At 49.2% G+C, this 16,715-nt stretch overlaps 1 long non-coding RNA gene across 1 annotated transcript in view; it reads left to right on the top strand.

Moving 5' to 3' along the window:
* Positions 1 to 49: 49 nt before the first annotated feature.
* Positions 50 to 16,715, top strand: part of LOC120370780 — a 32,076-nt gene continuing 15,410 nt past the window's right edge. Inside the window, exons 1-2 of the long non-coding RNA XR_005583925.1 lie at positions 50 to 297; positions 1,296 to 1,672. This is a non-coding gene — a long non-coding RNA (uncharacterized LOC120370780). The remainder of the gene's footprint in view (positions 298 to 1,295; positions 1,673 to 16,715) is intronic.

Here is a 16,715-nt window from a genome sequence, read left to right as displayed (position 1 = left end):
TCCATGGCAACTGGTGATGTCAAAAAGCTTCAGGTGGGTGAGTGAGAAATAATCAGCAGGGAGCTGGTAAGTCTAGACTGGACAACTGAGATCTCGTGTCAGCACAAAACTCCCATAAGAAGAAAGATTGAAGAGGGGAGAAAAACACACAAGATGCCAAAGGAGCGGAGCATTATCGCCAACTTAAATGGGAGTGGGAATGTGTTCTTGGCTAACAAATGGACAAGCCAGGTTTCCCTTTGTGGTGCTAGTGGAAATGCCCCACTGATGGAGGAACAGACGCTTTTCCTTATTCAGGTGATAGCAGCGATAATGCTTATTCTGATTCTTCCCCTGGCATGTGTCTGTGTGAGGGGAAAAAAGGGAAACTGAAATCAAAATAAAAGTAGTCACACATATGACAGAGCAGGTTGGAGACTGAAACAGGGAAAAAGCCAGCATAGGGCTCCTACCACATGTCTAATGACCCACAGCTGGTAGAATTGCCTCGCTAGAGTTTCTCTGGATCGTATCAAGAATCTGGGAAGATCTGGGGGATGGTTATGGAGAGAGGACACTTTATTCTGAAAGAATGCAAGCTCTTTTTTAGGATCATGTGGTTACATACGAGTCCGCTAAGCCATTGAAATGCAGCCACCTGTGGGGTGGAATGCAGCAGTTGTTTAAATATGTGGTGCCACAACCCAGCCATTTAGGAGGGGAAGAGAAGAATGCTTTATCCATTTTAATATTAGCCATTCAGCAGATGGCCATCATGTGCTGAGCTCAAAGGGGAAATGGCCCATCAATAGGGTTTGGCTGAAGCCAAAACCTGGGATCCCAACACCCTCAAATTATGGGGTGTTCAGAATTCAGATCCCAGATGTGAATTTTGCGGTTTGAGCATCTCTAGGAAAAATTAACTGTCAGAGTTCTTCCAGCAGAGGGGACATCTGTTTAAATCCTCATGATTCTTCCAGCTGAAAGGTACTAACTACCTATAGATCTTTATTAGCATCAGATTTTGATTCTGCATTGTAGTACCATAAAGTTCCAAGCAAGCAGAGCCAGCTCCTCACAGTATGAGAAACACTATATCAGTGTAATAGCTACTGATAGTGGAAGCAAACCAATATTTTTTTCCAAACCAACAGCACATATTTGAATGTTATCCTCTTTGCTGTCTCATAATCTCGATCAGGTTTCTTTGATGCAGGACCCGTGTGGTTATTAAACTCAGTATGGTTTGATGTTCTGCTGACATTTTATATCAATCACACCTTTTATTATCACGATCCTTCTATATTAAATTTCAGAAAGGGATGCTGGGAAAAATGGCCCTGGATTTCCTTGCACATGGCTGATGTGAATTGTCTGTCTGGCTTTCTCAGGAAATGGCTTTTATCCCTGTTATGATTGTCTTTATATGAGATCTGCCAGGAGCTTCGCTCAACTAAAACATCCCCTTGAGTTGAAAGAAAACACACCTACCAAACACTTACAAAGAAGATGCCTTCTGGCTTCTGTGTTTAAAGGACTTCTTGATTTGTTGTATGCAGCTCTGAAAGCTTACCTGACAGCTTGCCACAAGTGGAGGCTACTTCAAGAGTCATTTGTTGCAAGTTCGTGTTGTCTGTTCTTTTCTACACATTTACTTTTATCTGAGAGTCTCAAAACACTTTGAAAACCTCAGGTAAGCTCTGTTTGCAATATGGCTAAACCAATGGTCTAATTTTCAGAGGCAATGACCACCCACCTGCAGCAGCCTTTGACTTCAAATGGAGTTGAAGGTGCTCAGCACTTCTGAAGACTAGGCTGGAGAGCACATAGCAAATTAGGGGCAGAGCTTGGAATGCAAGCTAGCTGCCATGTTTCCTGTTTTCCTGGTCTTGCCACTAGACCATGCTTGCCATATATGAGACGCAACATGCATAGTTTATTCCCAGTGGAAACACTTGAAATGTCACTACCAATTCACTGGTCTACAATTTTTGAGAAATCGTCTGCTTCAGAGATAAAATGTGCTATTTATTATGTATTTTGATGTGCTGAATTCAAATATGACAATTAAAACAACTGATTGGCTACTGTTTCTAAGATATTTAAGTTTTTACATTTTGTCTATGTATATTGTGTAGATAGTAGAGTTTTAATCATAAATTGTAAACCTAGGTCTTTTCATGTGTTTATGGTTGCTTTACATGATAATATTTCACCTGTCCTGTTTATGTAACACTTTAAAAATCAGTAAAAGGGTTATATAACTAAAATTTATTATGAAACAAAAGTAAAAAAACTATTATGTACATAGTTTAGTCCTATTCAGTGTCTACTCGGCGCTTCTTGGCTTGTCTCTTGTATTCATTAAATGGAGCATCTCTTGTCACTGTCCAGCAATAGTCTGCAAGAATTGATGGGCTCCATTTGCCCTGATAGTGTTTCTCCATTGGTGCAATGTCCTGGTGAAATCGCTTGCCGTGCTCGTCGCTCACTGCTCCGCAGTTCAGTGGAAAAAAATCTAGATGAGAGTGCAAAAAATGTATCTTTAGTGACATGTTGCAACCAAGGCTTTTGTATGCCTTGAGGAGGTTTTCCACCAACAACCTGTAGTTGTCTGCCTTGTTGTTTCCGAGAAAATTTATTGCCACTAACTGGAAGGCTTTCCATGCCATCTTTTCCTTGCCACGCAGTGCATGGTCAAATGCATCATCTTGAAGAAGTTCACGAATCTGAGGACCAACAAAGACACCTTCTTTTATCTTAGCTTCACTTAACCTTGGAAATTTTCCACGGAGGTACTTGAAAGCTGCTTGTGTTTTGTCAATGGCCTTGACAAAGTTCTTCATCAGACCCAGCTTGATGTGTAAGGGTGGTAACAAAATCTTCCTTGATTCAACAAGTGGTGGATGCTGAACACTTTTCCTCCCAGGCTCCAATGACTGTCAGAGTGGCCAATCTTTCTTGATGTAGTGGGAATCTCTTGCACGACTATCCCATTCACAGAGAAAACAGCAGTACTTTGTCTATCCAGTCTGCAGACCAAGCAAGAGAGCAACAACCTTCAAATCGCCACAAAGCTGCCACTGATGTTGGTCATAGTTTATGCACCTCAAAAGTTGTTTCATGTTGTCATAGGTTTCCTTCATATGGACTGCATGACCAACTGGAATTGATGGCAAAACATTGCCATTATGCAGTAAAACAGCTTTAAGACTCGTCTTCGATGAATCAATGAACAGTCTCCACTCATCTGGATCGTGAACGATGTCGAGGGCTGCCATCACACCATCGATGTTGTTGCAGGCTACAAGATCACCTTCCATGAAGAAGAATGGGACAAGATCCTTTTGATGGTCACAGAACATGGAAACCCTAACATCACCTGCCAGGAGATTCCACTGCTGTAGTCTGGAGCCCAACAACTCTGCCTTACTCTTGGGTAGTTCCAAATCCCTGACAAGGTCATTCAGTTCACCTTGTGTTATGAGGTGTGGTTCAGAGGAGGAGGATGGGAGAAAATGTGGGTCCTGTGACATTGATGGTTCAGGACCAGAAGTTTCATCCTCTTCCTCTTCCTCGTCTGACTCAAGTGAGAATGATTCTGGTGCATCAGCAACCGGCAGTCTTTCTCCGTGGGGTACTGGGCGTATAGCTGATGGATTGTTTGGATAATACACAGTCCACTTTTTCTTCTTTGACACACCTTTCCCAACTGGAGGCACCATGCAGAAGTAACAATTGCTAGTATGATCTGTTGGCTCTCTCCAAATCATTGGCACTGCAAAAGGCATAGATTTCCTTTTCCTGTTCAACCACTGGTGAAGATTTGTTGCACAAGTGTTGCAGCATATGTGTGGGGCCCACCTCTTGTCCTGATCTCCAATTTTGCAGCCAAAATAAAGGTGATAGGCTTTCTTAACCATAGTGGTTATACTGCGCTTTTGGGATGCAAAAGTCACTTCACCACAAACATAGCAGAAGTTATCTGCACTGTTCACACAAGTACGAGGCATCTCTGCTCACTTTGGCTAAACAGAAATGTGTCCCTTTGCAAAATCAAACACTGACAAATAAGAGAGCACAACACTGTATGATTTCTAGAGCTGATATAGGGCAATTTGTTCAGCAGAGTGATGTAAGCTTCGTTATGATTGCATCATCCATGACTTCTAGGAATAACATGATGCAATTCATATCATGTATGATGCAATACCAGCTTCAGATTGCATCATTCATTGTTTTGCCTAAAAAGCAAGTACTGTCCAAACCCAGTCATAGATTTATTCATAGATCCAGTCAAAGACGTATTTTAGTCATTTCTGGTTTAAATTGAGATCCCTTCCCTTTATAACTCACTTATCCTCTGCTATTCCCAAGTCAAGGGTCGTATATACTGACCCAATAGCATACCTTGAAAACTAGAGCCAATCAACAATTTTAAGCATCATTTTCGTTCTCAGTGACCTAGAATTAGTAAAGTTTGACTACATTTATTTCAGAAGCATTTTGCCTGTAGAGCAATGTTAGTTGTTTGGTTACTAGACTTCAGGTAGTTACAGCCCATCAACTGCAGTAAAAAAACAGATTCATGCAAATAGATTATAGCTATTTTCCCTCAAGTGCCAGACAGGTTCCTCTAATAACATATGGTACCGAAGTCAGAGCTTGTAAGAACCATTCTGATAGACCCTGTGGTCTAGCAATGGTGTAGGCAGAAGAAGCATCGGCAAATGAGTGCATCACCTGCAAAAATGTACAGGATCCAGATCTGAAAGCTAGCAAATTGGATATTGGCTACATCAGGGCCAGCTAGTGTAGCAGGAGCCAGAACTCCAATATGAGCTACTGGATGCCCCAGGAAAGATCTGGTTTCCCTTTTGTATTGGAAAGTATATCCAAATGGATTTCAATCTTAAATAAATATATATATCCCCAGGCAGAGGTCTATAAACTCCCCAAATCTAAGAGTTCTCTTGCTCAGTGCATCGCTTTGTTTTATGCCATTACAGCAGTTGACTCTCTCCAATCATTTGCTTTTGGGGAATCCTGTGAAAGGAACATTGTTTCGCTACTGTATGTAGCTGGAGGTTATGGAGCCAGCTGATATAGGCAGACTGGAATAATGTCATGTTCAAATAGGTTTGACTGAATATGAGCCTGACTGTGCAAGATGCTTGGGGGACTCCTGAGAGATACTGAGTGCTTGTAAGGCCCATCAAAGCCAATGGGAGTTAAGGGCACCCAGCACTTCACAGAAGGTGCTCAATATTTTGCAGGATTGAAGTGGAATATCCCCAGGGGTTTGACACGACTTCCCCCCATTCTTATTTTTTGAGATGGAGAACCATAGAATACTAGAAATGAAGGATTAAAAAGGACCTCAATTGGTCATCTAGTCCAGCCCCCTGCACTCATGTCAGGGCTAAGTATTCTCTAGGTCATCTCTGACAGGAGTTTGTCTAACCTGTTCTTAAAAACCTCCAGTGATGGAGATTTCACAACTTCTCTAGGTAAGTTGTTTCAGTGCTTAACGACTCTGACAGTTAGCAAGTTTTTCCTGATGTTTAACCTAAATTGCCCTTGCTGCAATTTAAGCCCACTGCTTCTTGTCCTGTCCTTAGTGGTTAAGGAGAACAATTTATCAGCCTCTTCTTTATAATAACCTTTTATGTACTTGAAGACTGTCATCATGTCCCCCCGTCTTCTCTTCTCCAGACTAAACAAACCCAGTTTTTTCAATCTTTCCTCATAGGTCATGTTTTCTAGATCTTTAATCAGTTTTGGGTTGCTCTCTTCTGGACTTTTTCCAGTTTGTCTATCTTTCCCAAATAATGGTGCCTAGAACTGGACACAGTACTCCAGATGAGACCTTATCAGTGCTAAGCAGAGTGGAAGAATTACTTCTCATGTCTTGCTTACAATACATTCCTGCTAATATGTCCCAAAATAATGTGCCTTTTTTTTTTTGCAACCATATTACATTGTTGACTCTTATTTAGTTTGTGATCCACTCTCCCAGATGCTTTCTGCTGTATTCCTTCCTAGGCAGTCCCATTTTGTATTTGTGCAATTGATAAGGAGTGGAGGAAGGGAAGAGCCAGGCAGTCTTCTATCAGGAGATGATACACAATCTTGCAGGGCTGTGTGGTGCTGATTCAGGGCCTGATTCTGCAGTCCTAGATTCACTGAGAGTTTAGGTGCATGAGGAATGCAGTGTTGCCAAACCCAGTATTAAAATATCATGAGTCAGGCCTCCCCAAATCATGAGATTGTCTTAAAAATAATGAAATTTATTAAAAAGAATCAATGTTTGGCTCTTTTTATTTGCTGTCTTTTTGTTGAGAGTTTAGGAGTCATGTTTTCATGCTCTTCTGTGACCATAAGGGCCAGAAATAGTATTTTTATTTTTAAAATGGAAGCTGAGATTCTTATGGAATCACATGGCTCTTGGAGCTGGGGCTTTAAAAAAAACCCACTGCTTGTGATACAATTGTGAAAACTGGCAACATTGGCAGTGTGATAGATTTTGGTGAATATTATGGGGTAGTCTAAAGAGATGGAAACTTTTGCTGTTGCCTCTACATATGTAACCTCTCTCTTAGAGCTAGTCTTGGGCCCATCGCATTCTGCTTCGCAGTGCTGCAGCACTATCTATGAGCCCTTTGTGGGCAGGGAGAGGGGCACCAGTGTCCATGCTTGAATCAAGAGCTGCTCATTGGCTTGACCATACCCCCTTCCAGCACAGCTAATGGGACTTCCAAGTGTGCATGGATCCCCCTCGGCCTGCCAGTCCTTGGGACTGGTCAGACTAATATAGTGTCAGCATATGTGTGAATAAAGGGCCACCAAAATGACCCTGTCTCCCTCCTGAGAGGGTTGGGATTAAGCACATTGTGCATGTGATCTCCAGTTGATTGATAATACTGCCCCTGCACTAATGCTATGTAAGGTAATTGAACGGTGCTGGGATGGCTTACGTTTAAACTGAACACTTTCCCTGTAACTGATTATTCATATTGATGCAAGCAGCATCTTGTCTTATGGTCTCTCTGTTCTCTGATCATGAGTGAGACCCAATTGTAATGCATCTAACCACAACAGATAGAAATAAGGGTGCTGTGGGAACTCTGAATTTCCCAATTAATGTCATTTGACCATCTGGTTCTGATCCAACAAAGTACCTAAGCATAAGCACATGAGTAATTCCACTGAGGTCAAATTAAGCACATGCTTAAGTGGTTTGCTGGACTGAGGTCTTAGACATCTCAATGGCATCTCTTGCAGCCATAAAAATTCTGGGCACAAAACTGAGCCTATAAAACTGTGATATCTGTTTAAAAATCATTCCGTGATCTCAAAGTGTACATTGTGCTGATGTAAATTTTTTGCACGTGATACTCTCCTATTGTGATGCTCTGAGATCTCTCTCTTTGTAGAGAACATTTGAATGGTCTACACCAATGGTTTTCAAACTTTTTTTCTGGTGACCCAGTTAAAGAAAATTGTTGATGCCCGTTACTCAATGGAGCTGGGGATGAGGGGTTTGGGGTATGGGAGGGGCTCAGGGCTTGGGCAGAGGGTTGCGGTTTGGGGGTGAGGGCTGTGGCGTGGGCCCGGGAATGAAGGGTTCAAGATGTGGGAGGGGGTTCTGGACTGGGGCAGGGGGTTGGGGTGTGGGAGGGGATCAGGGCTCTGGGCTGGGGGTGCAGGCTTTTGGGTGGGAATGGGGATGAGGGGTTTGGGGTGCAGGAAGGGGCTCCAGGTTTGGGGGGGCTCAGGGCTGGGGATTGGGGCACAGGCTTACCTTGGGTGGCTCCTGGTCAGTGGTGCAGTGGGGGTGCAGAAGCAGGTTTCCTGCCTGTCCTGGCACCGTGGACCATGCTGTGCCCTGGAAGCAGCCAGCAGCAGGTCCGGCTCCTATGTGGAGGCACGCAAGTGGCTCTGCATGGCTCTCACCCGCAGGCACCACCCCCCAGCTGCCATTGGCCAGTTCCCAGCCAATCGGAGTACAGAGCCACTGCTCGTGGCAGGGGCAGCGCGCGGAGCCTGGTGGCTCCCTGCCTAGGAGCCAGACCTGCTGCTGGCTACTTCCGGGGCATAGCGTGGTGTTGGAACAGGTACGGACTAGCCTGCCTTAGCAGGGCAGCACTGCTGACGGGACTTTTAATGGCCCGGTTGGTGGTGCTGACCAGAGTCACCATGACCCAGTCCCATCCATTCCGCAACACAGTTCTGGGTCGCGACCCACCATTTGAAAACCACTGGTCTACACCTTTCTGGGAAGTTGAATTAGACATTGGCACTTAAATCTGTGTCTCTGATCTGGAAGGAACCTATTGTATATTTCTCTGTGTATATATAAAACCGAAAGACTCCAGTACTGCAGAGTTAGGAATATTGGGCCAAATTCTGTCTGCTACATTACTCCAACCCAAAATAGTTGCATTGGCATAGAAATGGGGGAGAATGAGAGAATGGAGAAAGTTAAGGGATCAGGTTAAATGCCTATGTTTTTTCATTTGGCCAGATAGATTCTCCTTGTTTGATTTTTCTATATTATAATAATAATCAGTCATGCTGTCCGGTGGCTATATCCCAGGATTAGTGTCGCTGACAATTCATCACAAGCCCAACACACAATCTCTGGGGCTTACCATATTTCTCTACTTTATGCACCTTCCTGTGCACACTAGTCCAAGAAAAAAAATGTTCCCCACTAATATTTGGCTAAACATACTAGCACCATATGTAGAATACTGGGGATATTTTCCACCCGGGACAAATCAATATTGAGACCAGTTCCATTTTTATAATGGACAGATTGTGTGAGGATATTTTGCACTTGTTTAGACAGTGTTTGTCTCCAGGGTTGCTTACTCATCTAATCTAATTGGTTGTCTGTGAGCAGATGGTTTAACTATCTCTATTAAGTGTCTTTGTTGGGAGATAAAGGGATATATATTTTTTAAAACCCTTTATAGGGCAGAGAGGGTTTGGCTGGAGAGTCTTGCCCGCATGCTCGGGGTTCAGCTGACCGCCATATTTGGGGTCGGGAAGGAATTTTCCTCCAGGGAAGATTGGCAATGGCCCTGGAGGTTTTTCGCCTTCCTCCGAAGCATGGGGCAGGGGTCGCTTGCTAAGGAGTGGGTGGATCGGCTTATGTGGCCTGCATCTTGCAGGAGGTCAGACTAGATGATCATAATGGTCCCTTCTGATCTTGAATTCTATGATTCTATGAAACTTTTATATCAAATCTGAAAGATACAGCAGGGGAGACTTTTGGGGCTAGATTTTCAAAAGAGATCAGGGTCAGATTTTCAGAGGTTAGTGCTCACTTTTGGAGTCTGCATCCCCCCCAGTGTGATCCAGCATCCTGGGTTCTGAGCTCTTAGGAAAATCTGCCTCTTAACTCTAAGCCTATGGTACTTAGGCCTTTGAACAAGCTGACTCCTGGTAGCCTGCCATGCAGCACTTTTCTTGAGTTTCCTCATGAACTTGCAAGTAGGATGTTATGAGCAATAAATCCTGGGCTGGATCTGATTCCCACCAGAAATCAGTCTAAGCTCTGAGCTGACCACCTTCAGAGTCCGATCCAACACCCTTTAACTGAATGGTGATCAGGCCCTTACAGCACGGCTCCATTCAGGAACTGGAGCCCCCTTGACTTGAGTTAGTCTCCTGGCTGTGATTCCCCTCCTCCCCCTCCCCCCAGTGTATGGCCCATTTTGGCAGCTGATTCTGATGAGATGTTGATTGTGCATCTAAATTATGTAAGTGCACCTTCTAAATGGACATAACTATGATAACTGTTAATCATTAATAATGTCCTGATAATGACAGCAGTAACCCTGAAAACAAACAGGCAACTTACAACCAGTGCTGCAAAATAGAAAAACATCCAGACAAAAACATTTGCCCCTTGAGGGAGGCCACACATGGATTTGAGGATGGAGGCCCAGCTGGCAAAAAGATGTAGGGATTTCTCAGTGACAAGGACTTTGCTAAAGTGACTCACCAGGCCCATCATCAGGTGAGATGCTCAGAAATCCCCAACTTAGACATGGCCCTGCTGGTTTCTGCCATCTTTTCCCTCCATGAAATCTATCACTGAGAGATGGTATAAGTCTGTATTTGGCAGGTATCTAAGATAAGTGAGAACTTGCATTGGCACCTAAAGTGAATGGCTTTAGGAGGCAGCCTGAGACCTCATGCATCATAATATGTGGGATCACAATCCTTTTTAGATGAGTGACAACAGCTGTATGCTACAGACAGGCAAACAGGGTTCCCCACAGCATCCTTTCCATTGTCTGGTTCACCATGGACCACTCCCTGTCTGGAATTCTAGACAGCACACAGGGAAATCTAGTGGTTGAAAGATGTTCTGAAAGTACATGTCATGATGACATGTTACTATTCATAGAATATCAGGGTTGGAAGGGACCTCAAGAGGTCATCTAGTCCAACCCCCTGGTCAAAGCAGGACCAATCCCCAGACAGATTTTTGCCCCATATCCCTAAATGGCCCCCTCAAGGATTGAGCTCACAACCCTGGGTTTAGCAGGCCAATGCTCAAACCACTGAGCTATCCCTCTCCCTCAAAGCTGTTCAGAAAATGGGTTTCATTTCCCAAAAGAAAATTAAATGATTTTGGATGAAAACAAAGGGCTTTAAAAAAAATTTTCATCCAAAAATGTTTAGATTTTCAGGCGGGTTTTTTTTAGATAAAATAATCAAATTTGTCCACAGAAAGCAGATAACTTTTCATGAAACAATTCTTTAGTCAACCCCTCAATTTTCCATTGAAATGCAGTTTTGAGATTGGGTGACTCATCTTTTTCAAATCAGAGCAACAAGCTTTAAAATGTACAATGCTTTCTGAGGAAACTTGCTCCCATTGTTAGGCACCTGGGTCCACCTATGATTTCCCGACAAAACTCTGAGAAACCTGTACTGCTGCTGTTTGATGCAACCCACCAGTCAAAACATGATGGTTTCAGATGAGTATCTCTTTTGAGCTGTCAGCACTTCATGGGTTCTAGTGTGAATGAGGACTGCAGCATGACTCTCAATGGGCTTCCAGAGGGGAAGGAGCAGTGAAATGGTGGGTGTCATCAAGGGCTAGATTGTCACAGCCCTTACTCAGCTGCATATGGGAATGAGTGGGAATAAGGCCTCACCTTGTTCTCAGCTCTGCTCAGGTTGCAACTCTGGCTGAGGAGGGGAAATGGAGTCTGCACACCATATACTGCCACAGATGGGCAGGGAGGAGATTGAGAATAGACAGGAGTAGGAGAGGCCATGTTTCCACTTTCCTGACTCATAGGGCAGAATAACAAGTTGGGAGTGTAGAGGGGAGTAAGTTGCTCCATGAAAAGAGTTGAAGTAACTTACTCCTCCCCAGAGCAAGGTGAGGACAGGGAAGGAAATGTGTCAGTCAGTTTGGCCTGTTTCTAGGGTGGGGAAGGTATGCACTGCCCCACACTCAGAGCAGACAGCAATGCTATTCTATTCTGCACCTCTACCTCGATATAACACGACCCAATATAACATGAATTCAGATATAATGCGGTAAAGCAGCGCTCTGGGGGGGCAGGGCTGTGCACTCCGGTGGATCAAAGCAAGTTCGATATAACACGGTTTCACCTATAACGCGGTAAGATTTTTTGGCTCCCAACGACAGTGTTATATCGAGGTAGAGGTGTATATATATATACCACTCTCACCTCCATAGTATCTGTGACAGTCTATCCCTGAATTACCACAGAACTGTTTACAGGCGTAGAGCATTTGTGTAGGAGACACTGCAAATTTCCATTAACCAGATCAGAGATGCATCTGTAAGCTGGGATGGATCCTTAGCGAACTGAAAACTCCAAGTGCTGAGAATGTTAAACCCACAGGAGGATTTGCATTTTAAACCAAGAACCACACAATTGATGGGTCTGAAAAATCTTTACTGCCCCACCTAGGTCAATGGCGGACCTATTTGTAGTAGAGCGGTCGATGCTGTAACAAGTAACAGCAAGCGGTTAAGTATTTCCACATATATTTTACTAGCTTGAATGACGCTTCTGTGCCAGGGGCAGGAGGGGGAAATATGTGAAGATTCTCAATGAATTATGTCTGGGAACCTCCCATACTCTTCTCTCAAGGTTGTTGTAACACTAGACTGACTAATGAAAGTGCAGATGTGACTTGCATTACTGCGGGAGCCTTTCTTCCTTCCCATGTGAAGGTGGTGGTTTTTGCATGTGCCGGTAATTTGGGAGAAAGGAGAGCACAAGAACATGTTCACCTTAACTTATCCAAGTAGTTCTGATTACTCATGAGTAAAGTTATCCTAGGTAATTCCAAGAATAATTAGCAAGAGATTATCTGAGATTATAGGTATTGTGACAAAGTCCCTCCTCTACCTTGGTGGGTCCTGAGCTTATTGGCGGATTTGCTCACCTCATAGATTCACCCTGTGGGTCAGGAAAACAGCCCAGAGACCTTCCCCTCTGGTAGAAGCCACAGTCCAGGTCAATTCCTCCTGTGTTTGATCAGGAGTTGGGAGATTTGGGGGGAACCCGGGCCCACCCTCTACTCTGGGTTCCAGCCCAGGGCCCTGTCTAGAATGCAGCTGTCTAGAGTGCCTCCTGGTACAGTTGTGCGACAGCTACAACTCCCTGGGCTACTTCCCCATGGCCTCCTCCAAACGCCTTCTTTGTCCTCACCACCGGACATTCCTCCTGATGTCTGATAACACTTGTACTTCTCAGTCCTCCAGCAGCATGCCTACTCACTCCCAGCTTCTTGCACGCCTCTTGCTCCCAGTTCTTCGCATGCACTCCTCTCCTCAGGCTACCTGGCCTGACTGGAGTGAGCCCTTTCATAGCATCAGAGGGGCCTTAATTCGAGTCAGGTGCTTAACAGCCTCACCTGACTCTTAGCGGGTTAATTGGAGTCAGGTGTTCTCATTAGCCTGGAGCAGCCCCTGCTCTGGTCACTCAGGGAACAGAAAACTCTTTCTCCAGTGGCCAGAAGACCTCCCTTCGACGACTCTGCTGTACAGAGTAGGAGGGAGGGGGCTGCTGCTGTTGTTGCTGTTCATGCTGGGCCCTCATTGCTGCTGCTGCTACTGCTCTGGCTGCTCCCCTGGCTTGGCTAGACACCACCACCCACCCACTCCCTTTCTCTGCTATCCGCTTGCTGGCTGGCTAGTAGATTACGCCCCCCCACCTCAGTTGCTGCTGTTACTCCACCTACAGCCCCTTGGGGGGGGCTGCTGGCCTGCTCCCCGGAGGAGGGGAGTGAGGGACCCCAGCTCCAGCCCTTGTTGCTGAGGGCTCCACCACCATCACCATCTTCTGCGCAGGGTCCCTCTTGCCTGGCCACCAGATCACCACCTGGAGCTGCTGGAGCTGCTGTGTTTGCTACTGGGGAGCTGCTGGAGCCCCGAGGAGGAGGAGGAGGAGGGGACCGCCTGCTGCTGGAGGACCTCATAGGGACTCTGAAGACCACCGTGGAGGGGGCACTAAAGGACTGAGTATTTTTTGGACTGTGCTCTTGTGGTGGGGGTTTGGACTGTGTCTGTTGGGACACCGGGGGTGTGGCGCGGAGCCTGCCCCTGGTCCTTCCGTGTCCCCCTTCGCCCCCACCACCATCGTTGCCCCCTCCACCGCCCCCGCTGGCTGTTTTCCATCTACCTCGATCTCCTGCCTCTGGGACTGAGCTGCTCACCTGGCTTGCCATGCCCATTTCTATCCTCTGGGCCTGCAGCAGCAGCTAGCTACCATTGACTTTTTGCACAAGTGCCCGTGGGCGCACCCCCCACCCCCACCCCCTTGGCCTGGCCCCCTCTCCTTTGCCGCATTTGTCTGCCCCACCCATTTCCCTGTGTGGCCCTGATTGTCCTGCCCCAGCCCTGCAGCTAGCCCCGTGGTCCCTCTGCCCCATTCCTAGCTCAACTTCCCCCCCCCCCGTGATTCCCCGGCCCTGTTTAGCCCCTCTCCTCGTGTGCCCATGCCCCCTCCCATGCGCTTGTGCCCTTCCCCCATTTGAGTTTGCCCTTGTTCACTGCACCCCCCTATGCTGTTAGCCCCCCTGATCCCCTAGTGCACCTAGAGGAGCCGGAATTCCCCTCTGGGTCGGTGACCTGACACCCTCCCACCCCTGGGTCCTCGATTGCTCCCCACGCCCCTTTAGCCTTCCCTTTCTGGCACCCTCCTCCCCTGCCTGCAGCCTAGCGGGGAGGGGTGGTCGCCTCCTCTCCCTCCCCTCCCCTCGCTGTTTGTCCCCCTCCCCGCTCTCGTTATGGCAGGGGACTCGGCGGGAGAGACCTCTCGCGATGCTCCCACCGCCCCTCCTCCAGAAACCCCCGTGTCCATTCCCCAAGCCTCTACCTCGACCGCCGCTGCCAGTCTATCTGCCACCACCCCCGCTGGGGCACCGGCAGCGGCGAGTACCGGGGAGACCTCCGCTGCTGCCACGTCCCTCGCCCCTTCCGATTCGGGGGGAGCCCCCCCAGCCAGTGGGAAAGGTCGGGGTGGGAAGAAGGGTAAGGGCCCCGCTAAAAAGACCAAGCCCTCCATGGCAGGGACTACCCCCGCTGCCGTTGCCCCGCTACCGGCCGCGACATCCCTCCCCGCTGCTCCCTCCACCAGCTCCGCGGGTGTCCCTCCCCTGGCCCCCAGGGCATACGCCCAGGTGGTGTCACCGCCATAAGCACGGTGTCCGTTGCCTCCTGGTGCCTGCCTCGCCCCACGTGGAGACCTACGTGCGGGCGTTGGCGAGGGTGGTGGGGCCCACGGCCATCGTGGCAGCCTCCAAAATGTACGGAAGGGTGGTCTTCTTCCTGGCATCGGAGGCCGCCGCCCAGGAGGCGGTGGGGGGCGTGTTCGTGCCCCTGGAGCCCTTGTAAGACCTGGGGGTCCGCTTGATCCTGACCTCCGTCCCTCCCTTCCTGCCCAATGCCGCCCTGCTGCCCACCCTTTCTGCCCTGGGGCGCCCTATCTCCATCATCAGCCCTCTCCTGTTGGGCTGCAAGGACCCCGCCCTCCGTCACGTCCTCTCATTCCGCCAGCAAGTGCAGCTTCAACTGCCGCCGGCGGTGCGTGACGGAGAGGCGCTCGAGGGGTCCTTTGTGGTCCCCTACCAGGGAGCCTGCTACCGGGTGCATTACTCGACGGGGGAGGCCTGGTGCTACCTCTGCCGGGCGATGGGGCATGTCCGGAAGGACTGCCCCTTGGCCCGGCACGGAGGAGTGTCTGGGACCCCCGAGCCCCGGCAAAGCACCGGCCCTGTCACCGCCAGTGCCCCTGGCTGCCCGGCACCTGAAGCTGCCCCTCCTCCTTCTCGGTCCACCGCTGTGGAAGAGGGTGTAGCGGAGATAACGCCGGGCGTGGGAGAGTGCCCGCCCCAGGGAGACTCCTCCCTCATTCCTGTTGCCCCTCCATTGCTTCCCCGAGTCTCTGAGCCTTCGCCCTTGCCCCCAGACCTGACCCCTGTTAGCCAGCCCCCAGATGATGCCATGGAGGGCTGGTCCTTAGTGCAGGGGAAGCGGGTCAAGCGGAAGGCTCAGGGCCCGTTACATCTTTTGGATTCGGAGACCCCCCGGAAGAGCAGGAAGGGGGTCTCTGATGATGAGCCTTCCGCCTTGCCCCCTGACGACACCCGTTTTGTGGTGACGGCTGGGGACGACGTGGCAGCACCGGACGGTAACACTGCCCCTCCTCCGGGGTCCCTTCCCGAGGAAGCCCCCGAGGGAGCCCCTCTTGCCCGCTTGCCATCCGCAGCCCCCGTGAGCGCTGAGGTGGGTGTCGCTTTGGGTGTTGGCGGGGAGGGCCTCGGGGTGGCAGACGGCGACCTCCCCTCCATCTATGAGGAGATCGAGGCCCTGGGTCTGACCCTGGTTACACAGGGGGAAGACGACCCTTTGCTAGCGGGCCTAGATCTGTGTGACCTCACCTCGGTCCCCCTGTCCCTAGGTTCCCTTCCCCTGACTGCTGCTTCTGCTCCTGCCTCTGAGGGTCCCCTGGGGTCTTCCATCAGCCCGGCTGCACGTGGCACCTCATTAACGGCTGCCAAGCCCATTGAGGCGACAGCCGGTGCCCCGCTGCCCGGACCCGATTCCCAGGGGGTGTCCCTCTTGGGTGTGGGCCAACCGACCCCCTTCCCGGACGGGGACCCCATTGCTGACTTTCCATCTCCGGATGCCGTGGCTGTTGTTCCAGCCTTCGTGGCTGCGCCCGGCGTCGTTGTGGGTCCCCTTCCCGCTCCCACGATCCCTGAGCCTGAGCAGGAGGGGCCGCCTTCCTGCGGCCCAACTATTGCAGCTCAGGATCCTGCCTCTGCCCCTCTCCCCGATTCTCATCCTGATCCCACCCCTACTCCTGACTCCTGCCCTATCCCTGATGCCGGCCCCACCCTTGTCCCCTCCGCCTCCCGTGCTGCCATTGCCGCCCCTGGGGATACCCCCCCAGGGCGTGGCCTTAGTTGTTTTTCCCTGCCCTGACTCATCAGGGGCTGCTGTTCTCCTTCCGCCGCCCCCTGTTGAACTGGGGAGCGGGGCGGGCCGCGTGGAGTTGGCCCATCGGATGCCACGTCGAGGGTCTGCCCCCTGCCTGCCCACCTCGGTGGGCCACAGGGCTGTGACGGGGGCCCCGCTGGGGGACGGTTCTCGATCCGTTACCCCGCCCCCCCATGCGCTGAGGGAGGAGCTGCGGGAGTTCCTTGAGGACGTCCGTGGCTCC

This window comes from Mauremys reevesii, linkage group 8 (assembly GCF_016161935.1).
Source record: "Mauremys reevesii isolate NIE-2019 linkage group 8, ASM1616193v1, whole genome shotgun sequence".
In the NCBI taxonomy this organism is placed as follows: Eukaryota; Metazoa; Chordata; order Testudines; family Geoemydidae; genus Mauremys; species Mauremys reevesii.
The sequence above is the reverse complement of the archived record's forward strand: the minus strand, read 5'-3'. Positions and strand labels throughout refer to the sequence as shown.